The 10,301-nt window shown below is 27.9% G+C and overlaps 1 protein-coding gene across 3 annotated transcripts in view; it reads right to left on the bottom strand.

Moving 5' to 3' along the window:
- LOC120774084 (protein Tob1) overlaps positions 1-9,759 on the bottom strand; it is a 50,192-nt gene extending 40,433 nt beyond the window's left edge. The window contains exon 1 of one of the 3 annotated variants that reach the window (XM_040103414.1): positions 9,661-9,759. The gene's annotated coding sequence lies outside the window, so the exon portion shown is untranslated. The other 2 variants (XM_040103412.1, XM_040103415.1) reach the window with 2 other exon arrangements.
- Between the last annotated feature and the right edge of the window lie 542 nt (positions 9,760-10,301).

Below are 10,301 nucleotides of genomic sequence, written 5' to 3'. Positions count from 1 at the left end.
TATATATATATATCATAAAAATAAATTTAAATCAAAACGAAAAAGAGAAAATATAATAATAAATATTTGAAAAATGGATTGGGCACGCACATGTCTTACTGTTTAAAATACTGACAAATTCCATAAAAAGTTAAAAAAAAATAAACTAAGAAAATTAAAAATTATAAAACATAAATTAAAAAATTAGAAACTCAATTTAATAAATTTTTAAAAACATTTTAAAATGTGTAAAAAAATAATATGTAAATAAATACAAAATTATATAAAATAAAAGTTAATAAATATGAAAAAATATTAAGTTATTAAAAATTTTTTAAATTTAATTTAAAAATGTTAAATACAATTCTTAAAAGTAAAAAAAAAATCGGAAATATTAAAAAAAATAAAAGTTATCAAAAAAAATGTAAAACATAAAGTTTTATATAAAATAATATTAAAAAATAATTTAAATGAAAAATGTTATATAAAATATTTAAAAGTTAAAAAAAAATGGAAAATATTGAAAATAAAAAAATAAGAGTAATTAAAAAAATTTAAGCAGAAAATTTCATATAAAATAATATTACGAGATACTTTAAAAATTTTGTTTCTTGAAACAATAAAAACAAAATTTAAATGTGCAAAGAAATTAAAAAAAAAAATTAATAAAACGTTACAAAATTGAGAGAAATTAAAAGAAAGCAGTAAAAATGAAATGCAAATTATTAAATTTCACATTGCTCTGCAGCCTCAACCACACACCACAGTCCCCAAGCCAACTAGCAGCCGATAAGCTTTTCAAGGTTAACTTTTTGCACATAAACTTTAAAGTCATTTTCGCCTATTTTGCTGTAGTTTGCACGGTTTAGCCCACGCACACAAACAAAATTGCATAATGGCAACACATGAAATTTGTTGGCAATAATGTCGAAACTTTAAGCTGATAAGCGCTTATTTATGTATATTTTTAGATATTACTGCAGAGGGAATAAAGAGGGAGTTTCATCTGATAAATTTAGGCACTTCAAATGAGTGTGCTGGAGTCATGATGATTTATGATTTCTTCGGTTATTTGTAGAAAAATATTTTTAGAGAAACAATTGCAGATATATACCACTGTGGGTAAAAAATAGTAACACTTTTTTATTAATTTTTTTTGTGGTGTACTACGAATTCGAACAACCGATCAAACTGTCTACAAGGCATAATACTTATTTGAGTGTTGCGCGTCATTTGCGCGAAGCTATTCGTAACAATTTATTAAAAATTAGTAATTAAAAAATATCTTTAGTTATTTTATTAAAAATTAATTATTAAAATAGATTTTTAATCCTTGATAAAAAAACTGTTTTTTTAATAAATAATTTTAAACGCAAAAATTTCGAGCAAACTAAAGTTGAAAAACAAAAAAAAATATTTTTAATTATTTTTTTTTAAATTAATAATTTAAAAAGATTTTTAACCCTTCAAAAAAAAAACTGTTTTTTAATAAAAAAATTTAAACGCAAAAATTTAGAACAAACCAAAGTTGTAAAACAAAACAAAAAAATATTTTTAATTATTTTTTTTTTAAATTAATAATTTAAAAAAATTGTATATTTTATTAAGAGTTAATAATTAAAAAATATGTTTAATCCTAGATAAAGAAACATTTTTTTTTCTAATTAAAAAAATTTTAGTCACTTATTTTTTATCGAAAATAACTGGAATTTTCACTGGAAGCCACTTTTATGTGCTAAACCTTTAAACTATATACCAATACAGTAAAAAAAAAACTATTTTTCGAGTTAAGTTACTGATTTCAAATTCTTGGCACAGTAATAATTAGAAAAAAAATGTATATAACTCTGGCACTTAACCATATTATCATATTAGTTTTCGTTAGTCATTGCTGACAATATTTCTTGACTTGCAACTCTTTATATTTCGGTTACACATAACAGTCACACTCATTTATGCATTTTTTATACACAATAATATTATTATTTATATATTTTTATATTTTGTTCTTAGGAATATTCCACATAAAAAATTTATCGACTTCTCTGACTTTCCCAGAATTAATAAAACTTGCCTTTTCGAACTTCCGTTGCGCGCTGCCGCTGTATCTAGGCGCGTATTTGTATGATTTTTTATGTTTGTCGGATTTTTTTCTGCAACACTTTCGCACTAAATCTGAATATTTATATCAATTGACAACGCGTACGCACATAAACACACTCACATGCAACACAAGCACTTTGCCACGCTTTGAATTTGCATTTGAACTTGAAACTATGCGTTTGTGTGTTTGATTTTTTGTTAGTTGAACGTATGACTGCCTTGTTTTACTATAAAATAAATTATAATTAATTAAAATGAAATTATTTAAATTCGACTGAGAATGTACAAGTTGCGGCTTAACGTTAACGACAGACGCGCGCGCGACACACACAACACTTAGCGCTCGTAATGCTCGAATAAAAATGTAGTCGCAAAGGTGGCGGGCACCGCTACATATGAGATGCGCACTGCGAGCGCACACACCGAGCGGAGACAACAAAACACAAAACAGCTGACCGAGCGACGAGTGACGAGCGACCGACTGACTGAGTGCCTCAATGGCTGGCTGGTTGGCTGGCCCACTGCTTGGCTGCCTCACTGACTGGGGCGTTTGGCTGTTTGCTCTTTGCTGTTGTTATTGTAGTTGTTGTTATTGACTGTTTACATACACTTGCCGTTATGCGCGCGTACGTGTGTGCGTCGGTATGTATTTTGGCGAACAACTGCGCTGCTGAAGCGACCGAAAAAACTTTGTTTCTTTTTTAATAATTTAAGCGTATGTATGTGTGTTTTGATTGAGCGCGCGGTGCTGTTTTGTACCGTCATTTGCTGGCGTCGTCCAACAGTTACAATCAATGACTGACAACAGCCCCAAAAGCAGCCGAGTCAGAACCAACTGCTTGTTGTGCCGTCGTTAGTACGCGCTGTGGGCCGCCGCCGCCAACAAAACTAGCGCCGGAGTGGGCCGGAGCGCCAGAGAGCGCGCAAGAGCGCTGCTGAGCGCCAATCAAATTTAAAGAACCCACAAGTGAGCGCAGCGTAAGCTAAATGAAATAGTAAATAAACCGTACACAATGGTCCCCGTTGGAAGGGGTTGCCGTGCATACTCGCGCATTTGTATTTATATAAGTTTGTCTGCTCGTATACACACACACACATACATACATATATGCATGTAGTTGTGTGTACAGATATTTTTTAATTTAGCACGAAGAAATTGACTTTAAGCGAATGCAGTAGAAATGGGGTTTAAATTGTGTTATGGCGTTCGCAGCAAATGTTGTTTATGAAGTTAATTTTTTAGTGTGTCAATAACGAGGCTTTAAGCGTATTTTTTTAATGTCGGTCTTTAAATCGTATTTAATTGAAGTGTTGATGAATTTGAAAATGTTTAAGTAATTAAAAAAATATATTTTACCAAGCTTATTATTAGTTTTTTTAAGGACATTAATTTTTTTAAGCAATTATAAACTAATTTTAAAAATTAGAAAAAAAAATTAAAATAAATTTAAACAAATTTCATACCGCTATTTCATGCATTCGAATATTTAAGTGCTTAATTACTATTTTTTAATTTTTTTAGACTCATTTAAAATATTTTTAAGTATTTTCATATATTAAAAATTGATTTTTTTATTCTAAAAAACATTTTCACTAATAAAATAAAATAAACGCTTTGAACTTTGCTACATAACTTTCTAAAGTTGTTTTTATTAATATTTCAATATTCAATATATGGCAACTCTGCACGAAACTTTTGTATGAATTACGCTATTGTTTAATAATATTTTAAAATCGAAAACTGATTTATAAGTTTCAATATGCAAAAATTGGAAAACTTACAAACTTTTTTGGAATTTAAAAGAAAATTTGTAATATTTTTAAAATTTCTAAAAATTTCTCTGCTAGCCTTATGCACTATTTTTGAAGTATCATTATAGTTTTTTTTTCTAGTAAAAACGAAACTCTATAAAATGCCATTTTTTTATTTATTAGTTTTCGAAAAAATGTGGCAACCCTATGCATTTAGGCTTCTTTTTATGATTTTCTATATGTAATTTTCTACTAAAAATTAAAATCTATAAAATAATTTTTCGTTGAATTTTATTTATTTATTTGCGAAAAATGTGGCAACCCTATTGCTTTAAGTTTTCTTTTATGGCTTTTTGTGTGTAATTTTGTACTAAAAATTAAAATCTATAAAATTATTTTTCGTTGAAATTTATTTATTTATTTGTGAAAAATGTGGCAACCCTATTGCGTTAAGTTTTCTTTTGTGGTTTTTTGTGTGTAATCTTCTTCTAAAAATTATACTCTATACAAAATTTTTCGTTGAATTTCATTTATTTATTTTTTTGAAAAGTGTGGCCACCTTACTCTTTTTTGTTTTTAAAGTTTTCTAAATCTAATTGGTCTTTATTTTTTTTGCATTTCCTTCTCATAGCTTATTTCAGTAAGCTTACATTACTTACTTACTTAATAAAATTTAATTAAAGGTAAAATAACAACAAAGTTAAAATGAAATATTTTTTAAAAATGAAATTTTCGAAAATAAACTTTTTAAATATATTTTCATAAGAAGCTCATAAATTATATTAAAAAGTGTATTTGCAGCACAAATTAAGCAAGCATAAATTATATCGACTGTGATTTAAAAAACAGAAAAGTTGAGAAAATTAAGTCTCAAGAATATTTGAATTTCGTAATGCTTCATTGTTCATTCGTCACCGTCGGCGGTTCAAGCTAGTCTCACTACAAACTTCAGCCGTTTTATCTTCGAAATCATAACTTTTGAAATCGAATGCATAGTCCATACAATCCCTCAACCGTTCAAGCGAGTCTCACCACAAATTTCTGCCGATCCATATTCGAAATCATAACTTTCGAGATCGAGTTTATTCTATTACTAACTATTTTCGAAGTCATATTTTTCGAACTCGAATTTAACTGCAAAGTACATTCAATCCATCAGCGGTTCAAGCGAGTCTCACTACAAACTTCAGCCGTTTTATCTTCGAAATCATAACTTTCGAAATCGAATTTATTTAATTATCAATAATACTTGAAGCCGTATTTTTCGAGCTCAAATTAAACTGCAAAAATCTACGTTTTCCAAACTGAGACCTTGGCTTGAGATGGTTTGCCTTTGAGTACAAACGTTGATCTATTGGTTTGGAGGTGATAAACCTGACATTGCCTCGGGGTAAAATATATATGTATACATTAATTTTTTTTACTAAATATTAGGTATTTTTTATAGTTGAGTTATGTTTGCGCCCAAATTTCCAAATTCATTCTAGTTTACTCGCTGTGACTTCACCGCACTCACGCAAATAGCCGTGTTTGCTTTCTTGTTTTGTTGTTATATATTTGTTAACTTAGCGAGTCTTCTTTTGTCACTCACTTACAAGAAAAGTAAATATGTTAATAATGACTCATTATTCCGTCAAATTGAGTAAATTTTAATTTTTTTTCCAAAGCATTTTTGCAAAATATGCCTTGCCTTTCGATTAACAAATGCCAACAACATGTTCAAAATATCATGGGATTCACTCAAATAGCACAGGTAAACCCTTCAAGTACATTATCTAATGAAATAAGCTATCTGATTGCCCAACCGAATTGGAAATTTTCAAACATTAGTCACCACATAAAAAGAAACAAACAATTTAGCTAAAAAATATTTAAAGTTAAAAAGAACTCAAGATAAAATTAACAAAGTCTAGTTGAGTTAAGGTGACAGATAAACAATTTATCAGCTGTCTGCCAAAATTGAGTTGATGAAAGCGATGATCCATTAAGAATTTAACGATAAAAACATATTTTCAAAAATGTGCAGACATAAGTGACCTTGATTTTGTGGCTGCTGCTTCCATAAGAGCAGCTTCAATAGAGTATAACTCGTAATTTGAGACACTTTTGTCATATGCATGTGCTTGTGGGCGTATACGCAGTGATTTTTCCGCTGAAAATCAACTTGAAACCAAACAGAACTGATAGGCAGTCGAGAATATGTAAGTAAACTCCCAAAAATCATAAACAATTTATTATTAAGAGGCGTAGAGACGCGGTCAATGTACGTTGTACTATGCGATATTTCGAATAAGTTTTTGAGTGATTCAAAGAACTATTGGACTTGACGAGATAAAGTAATTGGTAAAATGTAGCAAAATTTGTTGTATTTGACTGTTACTCGGAAATATTGTAATTAATGTCAAATATATGATTTTTAAAAATTAGTTTTAATTTTCGGGAATTTTTATATACTACATACATACATATTTTTTTTATTATTATCTTTTTCCTTTCATATGAGTTTAAATTAAAAAAAAAATTTTCCGAAACTATTTTTTTTTATTTAATTTCGTATGCTGGAAAAAAAGTAAATAAACTTTTTAAGCATAAAAGAATTACTAATAAAATTAATGAAAATTTAAGTTTTTATTTAAATAAAAAAAAATATTTTCGAAAATTTTATTTAAAAAACTTAGTTTTTACTTTTCTAATATTTATACTTCCTCGTAAGTTTTAATGGTCATTTTAATTTCAAAAATAACATTTTTTAAAAATGCATTATTTTCGAAAATATTTTTAATTATTTATTTAATTTCATATGATGGAAAAAAAGTAAATAAACTTAAAAACATACAAGAAATACTAATAAAATTAATGAAAATTTAAGTTTTTTATTATTTTCGAAAATTTTATTAAAAAAACTTAGTTTTTACTTTTGTAATATTTATACTTCCTCCTAAATTATATTGGTTATTTTAAGGTCAAAAATATTATTTTTTTAAAAATGCATTATTTTCGAAAATATTTTTTCTTGTTTAATTTCAAATGAAGGAAAAAAAGTAAATAAACTTGTGAAGCATAAAAGAAATACTAATGAAATTAATGAAAATTTTAAGTTTTAACTTAAATAAAGAAAATTATTTTCGAAAATTTTATTTTTTTTAAATACTTCGTTTTTACCTTTCTAATATCGAAACTTTTTCTTAAATTTTAATTTCAAAAATATGATTTTTTAAAAAACATTTTTTAATTTTCTGAAATTTTTATATTTTTTTTTAAATTTTTTTATTTGTTTTTTATTTTTAAAAAGTTTATTTTTTTTCTTCAAATGAAATTATATTAAAAAAAAAACTATTTCTGAAAATTTTAGTTTTAAAAAGGTATTTCATTTTGACTTTTCTTGGATTTATTTTTTTATTTAAAACTTTTAGTGATTATGTTAATTTCAAAAATATTATTATTTTTCAAATGCATAGTTTTTAACTTTCTTAAATTTTTATTAATTTTATTAGTAATTATTTTATTCTTAAAAAGTTTATTTATTTTTTTAACACTTTTGCAAAAGTTCGTCTTTAGTAGATACTAGATAGATAATTTTCTTACTATTCTTCTATAATTGTTTTTTTCTTCATTTTATTTATTTTCATATCAAAAATATTATTTTTTTAAGCTTTTAATATTCCTAAATTTAATTAATTTTAATTTAATATTCTTACATTTCTATAAATTTTTTTTATTAGATAGTTTTCATATGTATTTATTTTTTTAGACATTTTTTTTTTATTTTTTAAGCACTTTTCAGCTGTTCATATGTATTTATTTTATTTAAGAAATAAATTTATTTCTTTTCATAACTGTTATTTATTTTTATACAGCCAGATATTTATTTATTTTATTATTTACTTTAAAATATTATTTATTTTATTTATATTGCTTTAGTTCTTATTAATCTTTATAATATTAGTGTTTTGAATGCAACGAGTACCAAAAAAAAGTTTTCAAATTTTTGCAGTAAGTTTTAAATTTTCCAATTTTTTTTTTTATCAAAATTATCCCAATAACTTTTCAATAACATCTTCCCTTCCCAAAAATTGCCTCAAAATTTTCAAAACTTTCTAGAAAATAGTAAATAATCACCATAATCAGTTGCTAGTCTATTTATTTTTTTTTATTCCCATTCATTTACTTATTTATTTTTTATGGCTATTTTTAACACTGCTTTCGTTTTGCACGTTTATTTCGCTTGTGTTCTACATATTAACACACGGCTGTGGGCAAATACGCCTGAGTAAATGATTGCACAACTGATAAATTGTCTTATATATTTTCCAATTGTTATTATTATTTATTTAAATTATTGTATTTGCAAGCAGTTAATTTTTATTTTTTGCATTTTTCATTGTTTTTCACTAGAAATGTTACCGTTACAAAAGCGCAACACACACACACATGAGGCACGAGGCAAGCAATTAAAATGTTTTCGCATTGTAAATATGCAAGAATATTTACATTTATTGTATTTGTTTATTTATTTTTCATTTAAATATAGGTTTATAGTATATTATATATTTAACTTTATATATTATTATTATCTAATTTGCAGCATTTTCCGAGAGGCCACATGAATTTCGTTGCAAGTGCAAGACGAACATTGTTGGCACTAAAATTGTTGCATTTGTGTGCGTAAATGTATGTAGTTGTATGTATGTGTCTGTTTGTCACTTGTAAGCCTGCCGAAAAATGCTTATATCATGTAGCTACACAGCTGTAGCGTTGGCAGGTGACTGCGCACACACACCAACACATCCAGCAAGCCGTACGAATTTGCGAAGCAAGAAGGAGAGGCAACAAAAAACACCAAAAAAAAAATATTGAAAGAAAAATTAAAAAAAAAGGAAAAAAATATTGAAAACGATTACGACTGTTGTTGTTGGCCATGTCGACGACGGCAACGGCAATGACGACAATTTCTAATGGCGACGGCGACAATTATGCACATACACACACACACACAAATGCACATGAGAATTGTTGATGATGGCGTCGAAGACATTGCTGGCCGACTGGCTGGGGCATGCGGAGTAGGTGAGTGTGTTCGTACGCTAACGGTGAATACGACGACGTCAAAATTCCAATGCAATTGAATACACAAATTGGATATATTTTTTGTGCAAACATTTGAATGAAAAAAAACAATTTATATATATACATAAATACATATATGTAGATATGTATGTATGTGTGTGTTTTTGGCACTTTATATAATATATGCTTTATACTTTATATGCTAGCTATATGCTAAATGCATACAAATATATGTATATCTATATGTATATATACATATATATATATATATATATATATGTATATATACAAATTTTATATAGTTGCAACTGCCATTTCGGGTTTTTTGTTGTTGTTGCTGTATGCCACTACTGCGCGTTGACAGTGGGCACGACATTGCTGGCGACAAGTGCGGCCCCTCTCAACGACTCAATGCAATTACAACTGCTGTCGGGCACATACATATGTACATATATACATATGTGCATATTTACTTGGCACATACGTCGGTAGCTATATTTTTTGTTTTTGTTTTTGTTTTTGTAAATATTAAGCTAGTTATATGTATGTTTGCATTACCCCTTTCCGTTGGTGAGTGCAACACCGCAGCGAACAGGCGTAAAACAGCAAAAACAAATGAGCTTTGCTGCTGCAACAACAAACACACACTGTCGGCTACCAACACTTTTAACCGTTAACTATTTTTTTTAAATTTTTTTATTTGAAATTTTTTTTACTTTAAATTTTTTTTTTTTTTTTCAATTTTATATAACTTTTTACCGTTTTAAAACACTGAATTTCTTTGAGTATAATTTTTGTTGTATTTTCTGTGAGTGTTTTCAGAGTGTTTTGGCCCGTTTTGTACGTCCGCAGCGCTTGAAGGTGTCGAAGTAACTAAATCACACACAAAAATGACAACACACATTTCAAGTGCTCGTCGTCGTCGTCGTCGTCGTGGTCGATGACGATGGGATTGCCGAGTCGTCGCCAGCGCTTTCGTCGAAGAAACAGCTGCGTTATCGTCAACAACAACGCCAACAAAAAGCAAACAACAAAAATGTCGAGCACATAGTTACACATATATAAAAGCTATATATTTACACATCAGAAAATATCTACTAAAAAACAACAACAATAACAACAAACAGCAAAAAAAAAAATTGAAAAGTGAAAAGTAAATAAATAAAAGCGTAAAAAAGTGGAGCAACAGCCGTTTGGCAGCGGTGTGCGGGGGGCAGCCATTGGCGTTCGTACGCGCTCGCGTATGAGCAACTAATTCGCAAAGCCAAAGGCAAGTGGCTAATGATAGCGCAGCAGTGATTCGAATGCTCGTCTATTTTACTACAGATACTTCACATTAGTGTGCGTGTATGTGTGTGAATATTTTATATATGTAAATTGCATATATGCTTGGTTGCCAC

This window comes from Bactrocera tryoni, chromosome 4 (genome assembly GCF_016617805.1).
Source record: "Bactrocera tryoni isolate S06 chromosome 4, CSIRO_BtryS06_freeze2, whole genome shotgun sequence".
NCBI classification, from domain to species: Eukaryota; Metazoa; Arthropoda; class Insecta; order Diptera; family Tephritidae; genus Bactrocera; species Bactrocera tryoni.
This window is presented reverse-complemented; position numbering and strand designations above follow the sequence as displayed.